This window comes from Rhincodon typus, chromosome 4 (genome assembly GCF_021869965.1).
Source record: "Rhincodon typus isolate 14 chromosome 4, sRhiTyp1.1, whole genome shotgun sequence".
Taxonomy (NCBI): domain Eukaryota; kingdom Metazoa; phylum Chordata; class Chondrichthyes; order Orectolobiformes; family Rhincodontidae; genus Rhincodon; species Rhincodon typus.
In genome coordinates, this window is record NC_063335.1 from 24,673,532 (window position 1) to 24,696,764 (window position 23,233).

General features: G+C 41.6%; 1 protein-coding gene across 1 annotated transcript in view; it reads left to right on the plus strand.

The window, feature by feature from the left end:
• stau2 (staufen double-stranded RNA binding protein 2) overlaps window positions 1–23,233 on the plus strand; it is a 263,804-nt gene that overhangs the window by 159,787 nt on the left and 80,784 nt on the right. The gene's annotated exons all lie outside the window — the stretch shown is intronic.

The window sequence follows — 23,233 nt, forward strand, 5'->3', positions numbered from 1 at the left end:
TCATTACTGTGTTAATATGTCAACCAACACCTGTATAGCAGTTAACACAATTATTAAGATTTTTCCAATGGAAACATCGGATTAGTGGACATAAAGTAAATATAATTTGCTGTGTTATAAATATGCCAGGAGACATTCAATAAGGTGCCACATAAAATGTTATTACACAATATAGGAGCTCACAGTCTTGGGTAATATATTAGCATGGATTGAGAATTGGTTAACACACAGAAGACAGAATCAGAATTAATAGGTCATTTTCATGTTAGAAAGATGTAACTGGTGGAGTGCCACTTAGGACCAGCCCTGGGGCCTCAGTTACTTTCCATCTACATTCAGGACTTGGTGGAAGAGTGAAAATGTAATGCGTCCAGATTTGGTGATGATACAACAATATTTGAGAGGGCATGTTGTGATGATGACATACAACATCTGCAAGGGGAAAGAGATGAGTGAATGGGTAAAATCTTGGCAGGTGGAAGTCAATGTAGGAAATTGTGAGGTCATGAATTTTGGTAGAGATATTCAAAAGGCAGAGTACAATTTAACTAGACCCTAAAAGAGTGCAGCTGAGAGAGATCTGAGTGTTCTTTCCTTGTGCATGAGACCTAAGAAAGCTAGCTTGCAGGCACCAAACATATAGTCACTAAATTTACTGATGACTCTAAGATTGGTAAGAAAGTGAATTGTGAAGAGTACATAAGGAGTCTACAAATGGATCTAGATTGTTTAAGTGAGTGGACAAAGCTCTGACAAATGGAATACAATGTGGGAATGTGTGAAGTTGTCCATCTTAACAGAAGGAAGAATAGTAAAAAAGCATATTATCTAAATGATGGGAGGATGCAGCAAATGCAGAGAGATCTGATTGTCCTTGTGCATGAATCGGAGAAGATTAGTGTGCAGGTACAGAGAGTAATCAGGAAAACTAATAGAACGTTATGTTTTATTGCAAGGGGAATTGATGCAAGAATTGGGAGGTTCTGTTTCAGTTATACAGAACATTGGTGACATGCTTCTGGAATACTGTGTACAGTGTTGTTCACTGCAGTTATAATGCATTGGAAGCTGTTCACAGAAGGTTTACTAGACTAATGCAGAGAATGAGCAGATTGCCTTTTGAAACAAGCTAGACAGACATAGCTTGTATCCTATGGAGTTCAGGAGAGTCAGAGGTGACTTAATCGAAATTTATAAAATCCTGAGGGAACTTGGCTGGTTGGATGTTACAAGAACGTTGTGGGAGAATCTACAACTCGAGGTCATATTTTTAAAAATAAGGGGCTGCCCATTTATGACCAAAATGAGGAAAAAGTTTTCTTACAGGAGGTTGTGAGTCATTGGAATTCCCTTCCAGTAAAGGCAGTGGATACAGAATCTTTAATACTTCTTAAGCAGAGGGAGATATATTTTTGTTTCCCAAGGGGGATGAAAGATTATCAGGGGTATGCGATGATGTAGAGTTGAGGTTAAATTCAGATCAGCCATGATCTTATTTAATGATGGAGCAGGCTTGAAGGGCCAGGTGACCTACTCTTGCTACTTGTTCATATATAGGTACAGCAAGGTGGTAATTGGAATTTTGGCCTTTGTTGCTAGGGAGTTGGAGTTTAAAAATAGAGAGGTCTTGTTACAACTGTATAAGATTTTGATGAGTCCACATCTGGGGTACTGCATGTAGTTTTGATCCCTATATTTAAGAAGGGGTGTACTGGCATTGGAGGTAGTTCAAAAGAGATTCACTGACTTATTCCTAGAATGGAGGGGTTGGTTTACAGCTAGACCTTTATTCATTAGAGTTTAGAAGAACGAGAGGTGATTTTATTGAAACCTACAAGACTTGAAGAGCCTTGACAGGGTAGATGTTGAGAAGATGTTTCCACTAGTTAGGAGAGTCTTGAGCTAGGGACATATTTACAGCATAAGGAGAAGCTAATTTAAAAACTGAAATGTGAAGGAATGTCTTCTCTGAGAGTCGTGAATGTCTGAAATTCTCTACCCCACAGTAATGTAGAGGCTAGATCACTGAAAGGATTTAAAGAGGATGTAGAAAGATTTTTGAGCTCTAGACTGACAGGGCTTGTCTGGGTACACAGTAGCCTTTTAAAGATGGTGCCAGTGCCAGTTATTCTGGGATATCCGGACTGTGGCAAGTTCTTTGGTTACAGCGAATGGGAGAAATAGGCTAACATTGGATGAGAAGGACACCATAAGAACATGGTGGGTAGTTAATGATGCAAATTTGGGCCAATAGCATGAAAAACTTGGAAGGCCCCATGGAGAGAAACCCTCCTGGAAACTTTCCAAAACTGAGACTTAGCCAAGAAAAGTAGATTCAGCCCCATATTTTGTCAGGATGAGGTTATTGACTCCCAATCATGTACTATTTAAGAGTTTTAAAGAGTAGGGTTTGAGCTGTCTTGTACTAAATTGTGATCTTGTATGGTATCTTTTCTCTTTAACTCCATCACAAATAGTTCTGTTAGGTTGTGGCAAGAGATAGTGATGATGGGAGGTGAAAATCCAGAGTTTTCTAGAAAATTCCAGGCAGGGCTTTTTCTGCTTTTCAGCAAGGGAACAGGTATTCTGTTGTTTGATTGTGTCAGAGTAACTTTGATACGTGTTATCTGTGCTTGTCTCTTAATGCTTTCATGTCTATTCACATGCTGTTTCAGCTCAGCATTCTAAATGAGCTCTGCCGATTTAACAATGGCTCTTACATAATTATTAAATACAGTCAATGGATTGATTTGAGATGATGTGATGCTTGCGAAGACTTAGCATGTGAAGCCTTCCAATTATCTCTTGGGCATTTCTTACACTTAGTGATTATGTTTGAGATCAATTTGTTGTAGATTCTTGATAATTTATTGCACTTTTATTGTGCAATTCAACAGCATTATAAAAGCTCCTTACAAATGATTTACTTGCCCCAGCATCACCATTCAACAAGTGACAGATCCAACAAATATTACCCAGGAACTTGTCCACTTTATTTAAATCAAGTTGATCCTGTAAAACCTGTGGTGGGGGATTGGGGGGTGTCGGGGGAGGTCTGCATGCTAATATTCAGGTGAGTGCCTGATCATGTATGGCCTGATTAACATGCATTTGGAACTCCAACCCAATACTTTAAGTATGTTGATAAGTCTCTTTTTGTGAGAGGTGTGACAGCAGAAGACATCCCTACATTTGGAATCAGCAGTCTTGGTATGTTGAAACACTGGAAATAAAACTATGTATTATAAGACATTACTAGATGGTTCAGTGAAAACTACTTTTCTTAGTCCCCTTTCCATAAAAGGTGTAATGAACTAAAAGTTTTGATAATACAATGTGAAATTAATTGGATGTGAAATAAGTAAGAAACATCAGAAAATGCTGTAATATGTCTTTAAATACAAGCTTATTCGAGCCCAGTGACAATTTATACTGGTGGAAACTATTCATTGAAACAGCCTACTGTTCAAAATGTATTAATCTTTTAACTGTTGGAGGTTCAAGATAGTAGATGCACCTGGGGTGCATCTAGTTTGTGCTATTAGAGGACAAATAATTACTGTCAAGTTTTACAAATTGTTTCAAGTTACGTAAGTGGTTGAGACCCTGTGAAGAATATTTGTATCAAGCACATGTTTTTTTGACATGATGATTGGGTAATATATCACTTATAAATGTGTAGCCCTTTATCCTTCTCTAATGATCTAGCAAGAAAACCTTTTAAATTGTGGATATTTGTCACACTCTCCTAGGACATTTCACAGAGGGATGACCACTAGAAGTGTCTGATGGACATGATGTTAGTCTTTGTCCTGCTGGGATTAGTAAAATGCTAAATTTAGTGGTCCTACACACATCAAGGAATTCCTGCATTGCAGGAAATGGCTTAATGTCTAAGATTTTTGGGAATCTTTATTCTTTGTAGAATTATGGAAGAATGATAGCCTAGTTCTCTGTTAGCAACCAACTGTGTCTTGCTGATGTGCTTTTTTATTAATAGCTTCATTTCAAATTAGAGCCTGTACTGAAAAGGGTGGTATGCATCCTTGCCATAATTCCATTCATCACGTTGCTCAGAAATTTGAAGTGCAGTTTGATATATCTCGTGGTCCTTCAGCCCAAACATCTGCAATGCAGCAAATGTGCTGTAGCAGTAGATCAAATGATTACCTCAAAGTAAAAAGAAACATACCTTGTACATCCCGTGAAATGCAACGATCACAGATAAAGTTCTGGTTACAATGTTTTAGACATCCCTCAAAAGGCAAATATATTCGACTTGGAACTGAAGAATAGGTAATGTATCATCTTGGCTCAAGAGAAAAGAACAGGAAGAGGGAAAGAGCTGGCATAACATGAACAAATGAATTAGAAACACAATTAAGCCATTTGGTCTTTCTAGCCTGCTCCACCATTCAACGAGATCAGGGCCCATCTGATTAGGGCCTCAAATCCATACACCCACATATTGTCAATAACCTTTTAACTCCCTTGTTAGTCAAGAATCTATCTGCCATTGACTTAAAATGACCCTGCACCCATTTTTCCCTGGTGAAGAGAGTTTGTAAGATTCATGTCTCCCTCCCTGCCACCCCCAAGTCCTCCCTCAGGGGAATAAAAAAACCTTTCTCCTCTCAGTCTTAAGTGACAGACTCCTCCTGATTTTTATGGTGCCTCCCCGGTCCTAGTCTCGTCCACAACAGGAAATATCTTCCCAGCATTTACCCAATCAAGCCCCCTCAGGATTTTACATGTCTCCAAAAAAATCACCTTTTTTTCTTCTAAACGCCAATGGAAAGAGGCCCATCCTTGTAAGGTAAATCCCCCATCCTAGGTATCAGTTGAAATGAACCTTAGGAGCAGTTCAAACATATCTATTTCTTAAATTAAAAGTTAGTACCTGATGTACTTTTTTTTTAATGGATGCAGATGACTTGGACTTAGGGAGCATGAAATCTGTGCTAATGACACAAAGTAGGGGGTTTTAGCTAGCTGCAAGAACCTGTGAACCTAGTCAGGGTAGTGAAGTTGCCATATGGCAAATGTAATTTATCTCAATGCATAGATGTTGTTGGGTCCAAATATCTTAATTCTTTGAAAGTGCTAGCGCATGTAGATAAACCATTAAAAAGGCCAACAGCATTTGGATTTTATATATAGCAGCATAGAGTAGAAGAATTATTGATAAACAGTGCTTAACATTATTTAGGCTTAGGCACCCCGTTATAGAAAGGACATGAATGCCATGAGACCGTACAATTCACCAGGTTGTGATATAATTATAGTTATGAGGAGAAACATGAGGTACAAGGAATATTTCTACGCGACATTGGTTAAGCCACTTTTGGAATACTGCATGCAATTCTGTTCTCTGCTATAGGAAGGATGTTGTGAAACTTGAAAGGGCTCAGAAAAGATTTACCGGGATGTTGCCAGGGTTGAAGGGTTTGAGCTATAGGGAGAGGCTGAATAGGATAGAGCTGTTTTCCCTGGAACATCAGAGACTGAGGGGTGACCTTATAGAGGTTTATAAAATCATAAGGGGCATGGATAGGGTGAATTCTTTAGGTGTCAGGAGCGAGACTCCGAAAGCTTGTGTCTTCAAATAAACCTGTTGGACTATGACCTGGTGTCGTGTGATTTTTGACCTACTCCACCCCAGTCCAACACTGGCATCTCCACATTATAACATTTTTCAGATTATTATTAATTTCTCTTAGATCTTCTCTTAGCTTTCCCTGTTCCAATAGCAATAGTTCCATTGACGGAAATTTCTCATAGTAACTATCATTTCTTATCCTGGTATGATTCTAAAACATCTTTATATGGTAAATTTTCAGTTCAGACAATTAGTACTGACAGAGCGGGCCATACCTTCCTAACTGATGAATGACATTGCCAGTGGTGAGTCATCTGGGAAAACATGGCAAGTTCAGAAAAATGAGATTCTTGATGTTGGGGAAGTAAAGTCTGTTTTCCATCTAAGGTTTTAACAGTGAGATGAGAATTTCGCTAGTAAGCAGTGAGAGATCTTTTTGCATGCATTAACATCTCATGAATCTTGTCTGATTTACATGCAGTTTGCTATTTTATCAGGCAGTGGAAAGAAACTAGATGGTGACAGTTCCCATCACGAGAGTCTGAACATATACCTGGTGTACCTGCTTTATGCTCCAGACCTCCATCTTGGTCAACATTCCCCAACATCCCAGGATATACTTCAGGGGCAGCAACCATCTGCGTCTTCCGTGTCCACTCTATTGAGAACTATGTTGAACTGTCATTTGTGTGTGATGCAAATGCTGAGTGCTCAGATTATTAAGGACCTATTCTGTTTCTGATATTCCCCACGTAGGATCATTGGAACTGTGCCCAATGGATCCAGCCCACAGTAGGATTTATTGACACTTTGACCGTGGTGCAATGAACGCACAAAGAAATTGAGGAAGAACAAATGCACCAACAGGCTAGGGCCAACGACTGCTGAACAGCCTCCACGTGGAGAACTTGCAGCTGAAGGTCCCTTCAGGGTGCAGAGGAGGTACAGTGGGCGTAGAGTCTATCATCTTTAATGATATTTCCTCCAAATGAGCAAGGTACCTTGTTGCTGCGGATGAGGATATTCCAGCATCTAAGCTCTGTGTGTGCACAGCCGCAGTAACTTTCAGCGGTCAGTGTACCAATGCAGATTACAGCATTGACTTCCAGTTCTGGAATTCACTGCCGCACACAGACCTTGAAGCATTAGAGGGAACACTGCCCAGGGCATCCACACACTGTGTCATCTACTGGAGCGGGACTTGTGAACAGAGGTGTGAGTTGCCATTCCGTCCCTGTGACTGTCATGATGATAGATCCACTTCATTTTTTATGTAACTGGCTGCTTTCACTAGGGACCAGTGTGGGATCTCTCAGTCATCAACCCACAGATGTTTCAAGGTTATTACCAAAGCAATTTGTGCCAGATTACACCATTTCATCTTTTTACCCCATGTTGAGATCAGTGCTGCAGCCTGCCCGGTAGGCTTTGCCACTGTAACGAGATTGCCCACCTACAGGGTGCTATAGATCGTAAACACATCATGCTGAGTGCCATATCATAATGCAGCAGACTTCATTGATAGAAAAGCAGCCATTCAGTAAATGTACAAATCATCTGTGATCATTGGCACCACACCTCAGAAATACCTGGAAGCTGCCATGATGCTTATATGTTTGAGAACTATCAGGTTCCTGCTTTCTTTCAAGTTCTGATGCCTTTCAAGGATGGCTGATGGGAGACAAGGGCTACTCTGCAACCCCATGGCTGACAACTTTGTGACTCAAACCGCAATGAAGGCCAAACATAGCTACAGTGCTGCCCATTCTTCCACTGGCGCCATCATAGAGCAAAGGATAGATCCCCAGAAGTGAGGTTGCAATGCTTGGATAGGTCTAGGGGTATCTTTCAATATAATTGAGCCAAAGTGTGTCACATGATCCTGACATGTTGTGCTCTGCACAACTGGAGCAAGGAAAGGGTGGATATGATGGACAGTAAAGCCTACAAATAGGAAGATGAGGACTTTAAGCAGAAGGAGCATCACCTTCACCATGATCGAGCTGGGCAGCATTGAACATGACAAACCTGGTTCCAATAGTTGTGAGTTGGGCAAGATCATCATTCATTGACTGTAAATTTATTGTTGTTCGAAAGGCAGCAACTCCTGTTTATTCCCAGAAACAAATATAATTTTCTTGTTCCTTTTTCCTTCACTTTTCATGTTGTTCATCATTAACTGTTTGAAGGCTTTTCTCTGTTGATCCCACATTGAACAGTGATGTTTTGCTATAGTGGCCATCAGGGGAAGAGTAGCATTCCTTCAGATAGGGTTCTAACATGGTATGGTACTAACAGTGGGTAACTTCTCTAGTTTCGTTTTTGCAGCTGCACTTGATCAGACAGATGATGAAGTAAAGAGGCAATATATTGATGATTGTGAGATTCTATTTCCAATTAAGTGACTCTTTCCACCTATGTGTTTTCAGAAGCTTTACTTTTTTGTCACCCTCCCACTACGTGTACAGTGAAGGGATATCCTTGGGTGGCAGATTTCACCTGGTGCACAGCCAGGCTTTAAATATGGGTTCAGCAGCGCAGTGATTTTGGAGCATAGTGCGTACATAATGAGGTATCGGTGGAGAATTGTGTGAGGTAACTCCCTGGAGCTCATGGAGAGAATCCCTCTGTGAAACCACCGCCCCACCCCCCCAATGAATCAGTGATTCATTGCCAGTGGCATAATTGTGATGGGTGAATAGTCTTCTGTCCCATGAATTATTGGATTCTATCGTCATATGAAAAATGTATGATTGTGAAAATAGTCTATGTACTTGTGTATTAAATGAGAAAGACTCAGATTTAGCTATGACCCATTCCCTGGAGAACAGCCCATCAACACTAACTATACAGACTCATATTTAAAGAATGGCCATTTGGCTGGGTTGTTGAATACTGTTTCTGAATGTGGAACTGGACCCTGGTAAGTGCCAGATTTCTTTGGAAGCTGAAGGTTAGAGGAGAGCAGATGGAGAGGAAAATTGTAACTGTTTATACCAGGATGAACTTGTTTGCAGGCATTAGTGAGGAAAATATTGAACAGTTTTGCCAAAATGGCCGTAGAAGTTCATTTATGGACATATTTCAGAGCTTCCCCCTGCTGCTGACAATGCCAGAGGAAATGAGTTGAGCATAGCATCATGAGCAAGCTGTTCAGCTAGTCAGTTAAATCAAGGCTGACCTGTGACTCAATTGCATTTACACATCTTTGATTCATAACCCTTAGTATCTTTACTTACCAAAAATCTATGCATCCTGATCTTGAAAATGTCTGTTAAACTATACTGGAGAAACTCAGCAGGAATGCGCTGAGATCGTGGCAGATAAGATAATCCTGAACTCGACTTTCCGGCCATATCTCCATTACTCAGCTCTGGAAGTTTCTGGAATTTGTCAACCAGGACCAAGTGATTTAGCATGTGGGCAACAATGAACTGTCCAGAAATAGTCAGCAGTCTGAAGAAGGATCACAAGAACCAAATTGTTAACCCTGCTTTCTCACCACAGATGCTGCCAGAATACTGAGTTTCTCCAGCAATTTTTGTTTCTTTTTCAGATTTCTGGCATTTGCGGTTCTTTGCCTTTTTCGGTTAAATTATTCTACTGGGGAGACAGTGTCTCATTTCCATTGTACTTTATTTGGAAAATAAAGATTGTACTCTTGTGTGTCAGACTCTACCACCAAGCAAAATAGTTTTAATTAATCTCCCCTATCAAATCCTTTTGCCATTTTAAACACTGGGAGCAGAATTATGGTCCTTCCCAGCAGATTTGCATGTAGGGGTGAGATTGTGAGCGATAAAATTCTCCGAATGGCCTTTCTACTTACCCTGACCTATCTGAAATATTATGGTGTAGGGCCGCTAGCTCGCCTTCACCCCAATCGAGGCTTTTAATTGGCTATTGAAAGCACTGTACCCCACCCAGTTGTAATTTGAGCCTGGCAGGAAATGACCAGTGATTGCGTTTGGGAAACCTTATTAGGTCATTCTGCTCAGGCCTCAGGCCAGATAGGGAACTAGGCAAGTGCATCCCTCAAAGCCCTTCTTTCCTGAATGAGGCATTTTCCTGTAAGATCTGTAACTGCCCCCAGATCCTCCACCCACTAGCTCTCTCTGGCCTTTGCAGTGGATCTATTTTGTGGAATGTTATCAAAGGATATCTACATAGATAAAATTCATAGACACTCCATGTTAATGACCCCCTCAATATATTCAGTAAGGTTCGTTCGATACAATCTGCTTTTTGTGAAACCACGCTGACTATTTCTGATCAGTTCACTATTGCCCATATGCTCAATCACTTGATCCTGGATGACAGATTCTAGAAGCTTCCCTGCCACTGATTGTAGATTGACAGAACTAGGCTATTTGGCCTGTCAAGTCTACTGTACCATTCAATGAGATCATGGCTGATCAGATAATCCGCAATTCTGCTTTTCTGCCATTTTCTCCATAACTCTTGATTCGCTTATTGTTTAAAAATCTATCTCAGTCTTGGATGTACTTAACACCCAGCTTGTACAGCCCTTGTTATGGACCAGACCAGACCCCCTCAAAATACCAGTAGAAGGTAACCTAGACCCTAACTCCTCCTTATCTTAAAAGTAAATGTGAGGTGCTGTGTACAGATGCAATTCGATTGGCCAAGCTACGTGACGCTAAGCAAAACACAATTTATTCAAACATTATAATTAAAATACCACAACAGGAAAAAGAACTTGGAATAACATAACTCTATTGGAAAACGTAACTGAATAATAAATTATTTTACGACTAGACAGTAACTGTTTCAATATAGTAACATTCAATAAATACAACGTTGGCAGAAGGCAAATTCAGAAAACAGAATTGTCTCATATGCAACTTCAACAACCCAGGAGGAAAACCATCCAGAGAAAACTCAGAGAGACAGTGTAGCAGCCAGGAGAGATTCATTGCTTTCCAACCCTGCTGAGACCCCAGCAACAACTGCTGCTGAAAAAATTAAAAATGCTGGTTGGTTCTGTGAGAGTTCGATGCCACCCATTTAGGTTGTTTCTATTGTTTCAACTTTTTTTAAAAGACCCAAGGACTCTCAAGCTGTTTACTCTAGTGATTTTGGTAAACTGTTCTACATTTCTGCCTTAAAACCTCACTTCAAAAAAAAAGGACAAAATGACCTCTCAAAGCCAAAGAATCTTCACACCTATGCAGTAAAGAATTCCATAGATTCACTACCCATTGAAACACGAAATCCCTCCTCATCTCTGTCCCAACTAGGCAATCTCTGACTCTGAGGTTATGCCCTTCAGTCCTAGAGTGTCCCACAAGGGAAACACAATCTCAGCAAGCTCCCTAAGAACACTAAATGTTTCAATGAAGTCACCTCGTATTCTTCAAACCTCCAATGTGTTTTGGCCCAACCTACTAAACCTCTCCTCATAAGAAAATCCCTCTCTATGTCCAAAATCAATCTAATGAACGTTCTTTGGATTGCCTCCAATGTCAGTATATCTTTCCTTAGATAAGGGAACCAAAACTATTTGGAATATTCTACGTTTGATCTAACTAATGCCTTGTATAATTTTAGCAAGACTCTCCTCTTTTTATTCTCTATTCCCTCTGAATTGAAGGCAAACATTCCATTTCACCTTCACCATTACCTGCTGAACTTGAATGCGAGTGATTTATGATTTGTGCACTAGGACCCCCAAATATACAATGCTGAAGCTTTCTGCAGGCTTTCTCCTGGTATATAATATTCACCTCCCGTATTGTTCCTGCTAATGTGCATAATCTCATAGTTTTCATTTCTTTCTCTCTCTCTTAAATAAAGGAGTAACATCTGCAAGTTTCCAATCCAACAGCATAGCAGGTGTTGTAGAAAATTGTGACTAATGTAATGATAATTTTGTCTCCAATTTGTCTTCATACTTTGGGGTGGATGTCATAATCTTCAGAAATTGTCAGTTCCTGGAAATATCCCTCATCTAAGTTCCGTTACGTTTTCCAGCATAAATCCAGTAAATTCTTCTTATTATTAATTTAAATTTCTTTTCCCTAATGAAGGTCATTTCAAAATACCACTTTTAACAATCCTGCTAATTCCTTTTGTTGATTACAGTATCAACTCTATTTGCCTTTTATGGACCTACATTCCCGTTTACCTCTCTCTCTTTAATAATGTACACAAACATTCCTCTTTTAGCACTCGAAAAGGGGAAACAGCACCTGACTTTCTTCGCTTTGGTAATCTCTCAGCTAAAGCTATAAAACCAACTAAAGCCTGATTTATCTTCATCAGCATTTAGTCTTTCACTTATATTACAGAAATTCTCCAATCAAACACAGCTGCAGCTGAATAACATGTCTCTGTGTGATAGAATACGAGTGCAGCTGTACTTTGAATTGTTTTATTTGTTTACTTTGTACTCTTGCAATACATTATGGAATGTAGAATGAGTAGCTTTGCAATTTGATTCTGCTATTTAACTACCATCAAGTATAACAAGTATATGGCTATTTATTAATAATTTAAATATATCCAGTCAGTGTGGCATAATAGGTTTTCTGTTAAATTTTATACTAACTGTAAAGTCAAGTAAAAATTTGCTCCAAAGGGAGTCCAATCTTCTTATATATTACTCCACTTCTAGTCACGCACATCGCTGCTTCCATTGTTCCCAAGGTCACCGTTGCCATATGAATAAGACATTCAACTACTGTTGATGATTGTTGAGGTATCTACTTGATAAAGTTTGCAACAGACCATGATAAACAATGTTTTAGAATAGATTAATCTTACAATGAAGCAACTGGTCTCATATTTATAATCACTTGGCAGGCATATTGGAAAGTACAGCAAATGTCTTTTTAACTGGTGCCTTATAAACCGGCAAAAATTATATACTTGAAATACCGGAAATTTACTATTTTACCATGATTTCTGCTGTTTCTGTAGTCAGCCGAGGGTGATTAGTGAGAAGGCTGTCTGCTGATACATTCTATTTAAGGTGTAGTTGCATTATTATTTAAGTGACTTAAGCTATAAATGAATAATAACAGTGATGAGTATACTCCCTGCATTACTTTTACTGACTGAGTGTTTTTACATTATGTGGACCTCTTGATCAATGAGAATTTATGGTGCACTCCTGGTCCCATAGATGCCAGTTAATAAAAAGTATGGTGTATCTATGAAATTTTGCCAACAAAAACTTGCATCTATATGATGCCTTTAAGATGAGTAAATGTTCCATGGTGTTTCATGGAAGCATCGTAAGACAAAATAGACAGTGATTCAGAGAATAAGACAATAAAAAGAGATGTCTAAAAGCTTGGTCAGAGGTAGGTTTGCTGGAAAAGTAGAGTGGTTTGGGGAGGAAGCTTAAGGCTGTGAAGATGAATCAATTAAAATCTTAACCATCATAAATTGGGACAAGAAGAGAGAAAATTAAATGTGAAAAGCAAATAAAATTTCTTAGTCTATCAGCCAACAATGCTTCATTGATTTTTTTTTCCCTATAAACTTTTTTAATGAGACCAAAAGATTGTGAGGTTTGAAAGTTATTCCCAACCTAACAGTGGTGATATCCCAATATTGCACTTTTTTAATAATGTAAATGATGATCAGGTCGGCATGGACAAGTTGGACTGAAGGGTCTGTTTCCGTGTTGTACAACTCTATGACTGTATGAACTTTTAGTCATGTTTCACTTTATTATTACTATGCAACGATTATTGATGGTCTGCAAATATTTTTGATATTGTCTTCAAAACCATAGTGAACGTGCTTATTGGTGGGATGAGCTATTGAATTATTATGTGTTTTTAGCTTTTTCCTCTTTAACATATTTTTCATTGGATAAATTTTGATCTTAAAATTGGAAATTTGAGAAGCAGTGCTATTCAGTATTCAGAAGAAATCTAATTTTCTCAAAGATAATTAGGGGTAAGCAACAACATTTTAATTACCTCACACCATGCCTTTTTTGCATGGGTTTGCTCTCAGTGCAGCTGACCTATTTTCTGATATTAACACCCGCCAATATACACTACTTTTCATCTATATTGCTTCTCTGATACCATTAGCACTCTCTTTGCCTTTTGCTCTGGGGCAACTTTACCATCTGTTCTACGCTCCTCCTGTCTCCTTTTTCTACAGCGTAAAACCCATCAATTTGCCAGCTCCCTTCACTTCTGAAGAAGAGTCAAAGTTGACTCAAAATATTCGCTTTCTTTCTGTCTTTACAGATGCTGCAAGACCTTGCTAAGTTCCGCTAGTGCTTTCTGATTTTATTTCAGATCTCCAGGAACCATAACAATTTGATTTTATTTCTGTGACTTGGAACTCTGTTGCTGTTTCTTCATATTGCAGAATCAAAACCCTTGAACTCCTTCCTAACAGTGCTCTGGGTGGACCTATCCACCAAGAACTGCTGATGTTTAAGAAGGTAGCTCACCACTACCTTCTATAGGCAACAGAGATGGCTAATAGATGCTGATCTGGCCAGCAATGCTCAATCCTATGCATGATTGTTGATAATTGTTGATGAGTGACTTAGTTCCTTAGAAAAAAATTAAATCTCTATTGTAGTTATAGAATTAAAAAAAAACTGTTTATAATTTGAAGTTTAAGATTGTGCATGTAACATTAAACTATACTGCAAGTATGGAATTAAGTAGATTCCTGATATGTATAATCTCTCAGAAAGTTTGGAAATATCAAAAGCACTATGGCACTTGTAGATTTGGATCCACTAAAAAACATCACAATGTATCCTCTAACCACTATGTACCACAATTTAAGTGCACCACATACATCTGTTACAAATGAGGATCACTATTATAAGGATGTACCTTAGACTAAATAAGGGGAAACCAGTGGATGTGGCACATTTACATTTATATTTTTTAGTATGTGTTTGCTGAGGTTCCACACAAGAGGTTATTAAACAAAATTAGAGCCAATGAATTTGGGGGAATATACTAGCATGGATTGAAAACTGGTTAATAGGCAGAAAGCAAAGAGTTGGAATAAATGAGTTATTTTCAGGTTAATAAGCTGTGACTAATAAAGCACTGCATGGATCAGTACTTGGGACCCAGCTATTCACAAACTGTGTCAAAGATATGGGCATAGGGATAAGTGTAATATTGTCATGCTTGCTGATGACACAAAACTAGATGGAAGTGTGAGTTATGAAAAGGATGCAAAAATGCCTGACGGGGATTTAGAGAGGCCAAGTAAGCATGCAAAGATTTTATGAACGGAATATAATATGGAGAAATGTGAGGTTGTCCTCTTTGGTACAGAAAACTGAAATACCTACCATTTAATAGAGTGGCACAGTGGCTCAGTGGTCAGCACTGCTGTCTCACAGCACCAGAGACTGTCTGGGTGGCTGTCTGTGTGGAGTTTGCACATTTTCCCCGTGTCTGCACCGGTTTCCTCAGGGTGCTCTGGCTTCCTCCCACTGTCCAAAGATGTGCAGGTTATGTGGATTAGCCATGCTAAATTGCCCATGATGTCCAAGGATGTGTAGGTTGGTTGGATTAGCCATGGGAAATGCAGGATTGCAAGGATAGGGTAGGGGGTGAGTGGGTGGAATGATCTTCGGAGAGTCAGTGTAGATATGTTGGGCCGAATGGTCCGTTTCCACTCTGTAGGGTCTCTGTGGATTCTATGGGACAGTTGGGAAGTGTTGAATTTCAAAGGGACATGGTGTCCTTGTTGATGAATTATTGCAAGTTAATATGCTGGTACACCAAGCAATTAAAAACACAAATTGTATGCTTTGGCCTCTATTACAAGAGGATTTGAATACAGGAGTAAAGATGTTCTTACTGCAACTGTATGGAACCTTGGTGAGAGGACACGTGGAGTTTTATGTGCAATAGACTGTAATGATGTTCATCAATCTAATTCCTAGGATGGTGAAATTGTTGTATGACGAGAAATTAAATAAACTGGGCTTATATTCTGAATTTATAACATGATGATCACATTCAAACATGCAAACTTTTAATGGTCATTAACAGGGTAGTTGCAGAAGAGTTTATCCCTGGCTGAGGTGGGGCCTAGAACCAGGGAGCAGAGTCTCAGAATAAGGGACAGGTCATTTAGGTCTCGGGTGAGGAGCAATTTTTTACTCAGGGGATAGTGAATCTTTGGAATTCTCAGAGGTCTGTGGAGGCTTAGTCCTTGAGTATGTTCAAGACCAAGATTGATTGATTTCTATGTATTAAAAACTTCAAGAGATAGTCTTTGTGCAGGAAAATGGTATTGAAGTAGAAAATCAGCCAGGGTCTCATTGAATGGTAGAGCAGGATTGAAGGGCTCTTGCTCCTATTACTCATGTTCTTATGTGATGCAACACTGTACATTGTCAAGATTATTTTTGACTTCAGGGTATAATCTTATATCCTTTACAGTGCAATATAACTCATTTTTTTTTGCACAGCAGTTAGGTGAAATACAAGTGACAGTAAACTGCCTGGAGTGTGTGAGATTAAATATGTTATGGTCCTAGCTGATATAATCGTTGGATAATCTCAGATTGAAATGTCGGTGATAGATTACAGTTTTTTTTCATTTAACAAGGTGATCTTTCTCTGAAGCACAAGCACACGATTCTACAGGTTTTGTTTCACCAATAAAACAAAAGCTTATTATGCAAAGAAAAATAAGGGCAAAATAGAAAAAGCAAAGCTATTTACATGTTCTGCCTTGAAACTGCTCGACCACGTCCTGAAGCAAATGAGGTACTACAGCCACATCACCTTTCTTAGTACCTGCTTACGGAACCAGATCATCCCCAATGGACTACAGTCCACATTCAGGCCTTCCCAATTTGGCCCCAACCGTGACAATGTCTACATTCAGAACATTGAGATCCTTCAGAAGCGTTTCTCCCTGCAACTCCTGAAACACACACTCGCAGCAATGCGCCGGCATCTCCTGGCACTACAATCAAGCCTACCCCAGCTCAGAGCCTCCCTCTCCCAGACCTGCAAAGGACCTCTCCTGTTTTTTATTCTTCGTAGGTACACCACTTCCGGGACAGCGAATGCCATCGACACCGCTGCTGATGCCACCACCTCCATTTCCGAGGCCAACACCGTAGACACTGAGGACGGACCTACCGTCACCGCTGCTGCCGCCTCCTACCCCACTCCGCCCACCGCCGACGGTGCTCCACCCATCACCGACGCGGACGTAACTCCGCCCACCGCCAACGCCGACATCGCTCCGCCCACTGTCTCCACAGCCAGCAGCTCCAGAGGAAACCGCAACAACCAGCCCTGCCGAGTCTTCACCATCCCCCCAGACCTCCCCCTTACTGAGGACGAACGGTCAGTCCTCAGTAAAGGGCTCACCTTTGTCCCCCTCCACCCATACATCAACAAATACCGGTCACGTTTGGACATAGAGCAGTTTTTCCACCGCCTCCGCCTCCGTGCTTACTTCTTCAACCATGAGCCTAACCATCGCTCTATTGACCCCTTCTCCCGCCTCCAACACACCCCCTCCTCCTGGACACCACCCCAAGGCCTCCTACCCTCCCTCAACCTCTTCATCTCCAACTGCCGTCGTGACATCAATCGCCTCAACCTCTCCACCCCTCTCACCCACTCCAACCTCTCCCCTGCAGAACGTGCAGCCCTCCGCTCCCTCCACTCCAATCCTCACCATAAAACTCGCGGACAAGGGAGGCGCGTTTGTAGTATGGCGCACTGACCTCTACATCGCTGAGGCCAGATGCCAACTCTCCGACACCTCCTTCTACCGCCCCCTTGATCATGACCCCACCCCTGAGCACCAAACCATCATCTCCCAAACCATCCACAACCTCATCACTTCAGGTGACCTCCCACCCACAGCCTCCAACCTCATTGTTCCCCAACCCCGCACCGCTCGCTTCTATCTCCTTCCCAAAATCCACAAACCTGACTGCCCTGGTCGACCCATTGTCTCCGCCTGCTCCTGCCCCACCGAACTTATCTCCACCTATCTGGACTCCATTTTCTCCCCCTTGGTCCAGGAACTCCCTACCTACGTCCGTGACACCACCCACGCCCTCCACCTCCTCCAGAACTTCCAATTCCCCGGTCCCCAATGCCTCATCTTTACCATGGATGTCCAGTCCCTATGCACCTGCCTTCCCCATACAGATGGCCTAAAGGCCCTCTGCTTCTTCCTGTCCCGCAGGCCCGACCAGTCCCCCTCCACTGACACCCTCATCCGCTCAGCTGAACTCGTCCTCACCCTCAACAACTTCTCTTTCAATTCCTCCCACTTCCTACAGAAAAAGGGGGTGGCCATGGGTACCCGCATGGGCCCAAGCTATGCCTGCCTCTTTGTAGGCTACGTGGAACAATCCCTCTTCTGTACCTACACCGGCCCTAAACCCCACCTCTTCCTCCGTTACATTGATGACTGAATCGGCGCCGCCTCGTGCTCCCACAAGGAGCTCGAACAGTTCATCCACTTCACCAACACCTTCCACCCCAACCTTAAGTTCACCTGGACCATCTCTAATACCTCTCTCTCCTTCTTGGACCTCTCTGACTCCATCTCCAGCAACCACCGAGAAACCGATATCCATTTCAAGCCCACCGACTCCCACAGCTACCTAGAATATACCTCCTCCCACCCACTTTCCTGCAAAAATGCTATCCCCTATTCCCAATTCCTTCGCCTCCGCCGCATCTGCGCCCAGGATGAGGCATTCCACTCCCGTACATCTCAGATGCCCTCGTTTTTCAAGGACCGCAACCTCCCCCCGTCAATGGTCGAGAACGCCCTCGACCGTGTCTCCCGCATTTCCCACAACTCATCCCTCACACCCCCTCCCTGCAAAAACAACCAAAACAGAATCCCCCTCGTCCTCAAGTACAACCCCACCAACCTCCGGATCCAACGCATCATCCTCTGACACTTCCGCCATCTGCAATCCGATCCCACTACCAATGACATTTTTCTCTCCCCACCCTTATCTGCTTTCCGGAGGGACCACTCTCTCCGTGACTCCCTTGTCCGCTCCACACTCCCCTCCAGCCCTACCTCACCCAGCACTTTTCCCTGCAACCGCAGGAAATGCTACACCTGCCCCTACACTTCGCCCCTCACCCCCATCCCAGGCCCCAAGAAGACTTTCCACATCAAGCAGATGTTCACCTGCACATCTGCTAATGTGGTATACTGCATCCGCTGTTCCCATTGTGGCCTCCTCTACATCGGGGAAACCAAGCGGAGGCTTGGGGACCGCTTTGCAGAGCACCTACGCTTGGTTCGCATGAAACAACTGCACCTCCCAGTCGCGAACCATTTCAACTCCCCCTCCCATTCCTCAGACGACATGCCCATCCTGGCCCTCCTGCAGTGCCACAACGATGCTACCCGAAGGTTGCAGGAACAGCAACTCATATTCTGCTTGGGAATCCTGCAGCCCAATGGTATCAATGTGGATTTCACAAGCTTCAAAATTTCCCCTCCCCCTACCACATCCCAAAACCAGCCCAACTCGTCCCCGCCTCCCTAACCTGTCCTTCCTCCCACCTATCCCCTCCTCCCACTTCAATCCCCACCCCCATCTCCTACCTACTAACCTCATCCCGCCCCCTTGACCTGTCCGTCCTCCCCGGACTGACCTATCTCCTCCCTACCTCCCCACCTACACTCACCTTTACTGGCTCCATCCCCGCCTCTTTGACCTGTCTGTCTCCTCTCCACCTATCTTCTCCTCTATCCATCTTCTATCTGCCTCCCCCTCTCTCCCTATTTATTTCAGAACCCCCTTCCCCTCCTCCATTTCTGAAGAAGGGTCTAGGCCTGAAATGTCAGCCTTCCTGCTCCTCTGATGCTGTTTGGCCTGCTGTGTTCATCCAGCTCTACACCTTGTTATCTCTCTTTAATGTGACACCATTTGAAAGATTTTGAAACACATCATAAAAATACAACCTCATCTATCCCAACACCATCACTTTACAGCACCCAAATACTACAGAGAGTGTTTGCTTTCTATAACCAAAATGTTTAACTTAACAGTTTCTTTCATTTCCTGATCTTGAGAGTTTGGTAGCCTCTTCCTCGATTAGTCTCAGAAATGAATTTAGACTTTCTCAATTTCAAGTAACTACTTAAGGGATCTAACCAAACGCTTTTGCAATGGAAAATTCAAACTAAAATCCTTAAACTGAGGTAAATTATTTCTCAACAGATCTAAACGATCTCCTTTCTTCAGGAGAAACTGTCTCTCAAATCTAATTTCGGCCGGGACCTCTGCAAATCGAAATCAAAAGTTTCCAGGCTGTGCAGTTTTCCCCTAAACAAAGCCACAAGTCTGATCGTTCTAAACAGAGAACAAGCTCATGATCATCAATGTTTACCCATAAAACTCTTCCCAGTGCTAACACGTTTCCATTTCCACCCCAGGAAGTCACTGTCTCGTAATAGTTTTAAAAAATATCATAACTCCAGAAATACAGACATGTTAGTCAAGAATTTGGGAGGTGATGGCATAGTTGTATTGTCACTGAATTGGCAATCCAGAGATCCAGGGGACTCGGGTTTGATTCCAACCACAGCAGATGGTGTAATTTGAATTCAGTAAATATCCCAAATTAAAATTCTAATGATTACAATTGCTGATTGTTGTAAAACTCATTTGGTTCACTAATGTCCTGTAGAAAAGGAGACCTGCATGAGCTGTCCTCTGAAATGGTTGAGCAAGCCTCTCAGTTGTATCGACCACTAGTAAGTCTCAAGAAAAGGAATAAAAGCAGACAGAGCACCTAACATTGACTAAGGCACCAGAAACAGCAAACACAGCCCTGTTGACCCTGCAAAGTCCTCCTCTCTAACATCAGGGGACTAATGCCAAAATTAAACAATGGAACTAAGCAAATTCACAACAAACAGATTGGATCTAAACTCCTGCAATATTCAGTCATGAGTAATGGTGGACAATTAAACAACTCACTGGAGGAGGAGGCTGTACAAAAACTCCCATCCTTCATATGGCGGGAGCGTAGCACATCAGTGCAAAATATAAAGCTGAAGCATTTGCAATAATCTTCAAAAATGATGAATGGATGATCTGTCTCTGCCTCCTCCAGTGTTTCCCAGCATCACAGATGCCACATTTTGTCAAATCCAGCTTTAATATCATGTTGCTGGTAATGGAGGGCTTGAGTTATAAGGAGAGGCTGGATGGGCTAGGACTTTTTTCACTGGAGCGTAGGAGGTTGAGGGGTGACTTTATAGAGGTTTATAAAAGCATGAGGGGTGTAGTTAAGGTGAATGGGTACAGGATTTCAAAACCAGAGGCCTTATTTTTAAGTTGAGAGGAAAAAGATTTACAAAAAGACGTGGGGGCAACTTTTTTACACAGAGTAACTCGTGTGTGGAATGAATTTCCAGAGGAAGTGGTGGATGTGGATACAGTTACAACATTTAAAAGACATTTAGATAAGTAGATGAATAAGAAATGTTTGGAGGGATATGGACTAAGCACAGTTAGGTGGGATTAGTTTAGTTTGGGATTATGGTTAGCATGGACTGGTTGGACTGAAGGGTTTTTTCCAAGCTGTATGACAATATAACAGTCACTCTCACCTCACCCCTGAAATCAAGCTCTTTTTGTCCATATTAGAACCATGTAATGGGATTTAGAGCTAAGTGGCCCTGGCTGAACACAAACTGAACATCAGTGAGCAGGTTATTTGATGCACTCAAAGAAATTGCTGAAGACACTGGATATTACAACATTCTGGCAATAGAACTGAAGACTTGTGCTCCAGAACTTGCTGTGACCAAGCCAAGCTGATCCAGTACAACACTGACATCCACCCAACAATGTGGAAAGTTGCACAGGTATTTCCTGTACACACAAAGCAGGACAAATTCAACCCAGCCAATTACCACCCCATTAGCCTACTTCTGGTCATCAGTAAGGTGATGGAAAGTGTCATCAACAGTGTACTTTCAACAGCATTCACTTAGCAATAACCTGCTCACTTCCTTGACATTAAGGCTGGATTTGACAAAATGTGGCACCAAGGATCCCAAACCATAATGAAGTTGATGGAAGTCTGTTGGAAAACTCTCTGTTGGTTGGAGTCATGAGTGGTACAAAAGAAGATACGGTTGTTTGAGGCTAGCCATCTCAGTTTCAATATATCTGTAGAAGGGTTTGTCAGGGTAGTGTCCTAGGCCCAACCATCTTGAGCTGCTTCATCAATTGCTTTCCATCCATCATAAAGTCAGAAATGGGGATGTTCACTCATGATTGCACAATGTTCAGCACCATTTGTGACTTCTCAGATACTGAAGCAATCTGTGTCAATTGCAGCATAGCCTGCACAATATCCAAGTTCAGGCTGACAACTGGCAAGCAACATTCTCATCACACAATAGTTCGGAAATGACCATATCCAACAGGAGGGAATCTAGCTATCATTTCTTGACATTAAGTGGCATTACCGTTGGTGAATCCTTCACTATCCTGGGAGTTACTATTGACTAGAAATTGAACTGGACTAGCCAGATAAATAGTATGGCTACAAGAGAAGGTCAGAGCCTAGGAGTTCTGCAGTGAGCAACTCACCTACTGAATCCCCAAAACCTGTCCATCATCTACAAGGCACAAGTCACTTATGTGACGGGATATTCCACACTTGCCTGGATGAGTGCAGCTCCAACAACAATACTGAAGAAATTGGACACCATCCATGTCAAAGCATGCCACTTGATTGGCACCACATCAATAAGCATTCAATGTTTCTACCACTGATGCCCAGTTGCAGCAGTGTATACCATTTCTCAGATGCATTGCAGAAATTCAACAAGGCCCCTTAGACAGCACTTTCCAAACTTGTGACTACTTCCATCTGGATGGATGAGGGCAGCACAGATACATGGAGACACCACCACCTGCAAGTCCCCCTCTAACCCACTCGCCTCCTAGCTTGAAAGTAAGTTCCTTCACTGTCATTGGGTCAACATTCTAGAACTCCCTGCCTAATGACATTGTACCTACAAATGGACTGCAGTGGTTCAATTCGGCAGCTTGTTACCACTTTCTCAAAGGTCACTAGTGGATGGGCAATAAATGCTGGTTCAGCCAGTATGCCCACATCCCATTTAAAAAAATAAACTCATACATTCAGACCATAACCCACACTGCGCTTAAAACTCCAAGCTCTGAAATAAATTATATTAAAATATGTGAATCATACACCTTACATCCCAAATGGGAGTACAAAAAATTGGAACCTTTACCAGCTACACAATATGCTGGAATTATAAAAAAACTTTTCCAGTTACAAATTTGTGAAACAAATACAATGTAATAGTCAGATTTCAGTTGATAATCAATGTCTTTCTCCTTCCACAGACATGACCACAAATAAATTTACTGTTAAATATTCAACCATTCAGGAATGTCACTGTATGAGGGAACATGTTTGGATGGAAAATTGATTTAACAAATCATACCTATGTACTCTCCATGCTTAAGTCTCCAATACAATATATCCATTACTATTCCTGTTCGACCAGTTTCCTGTGGTCTATTCAAAATGATTTGTTTTCTTTCGTGTTTAATCAAACAAACTTTTAAGTTAGAAGTATGCATTTACTAATAGTTTC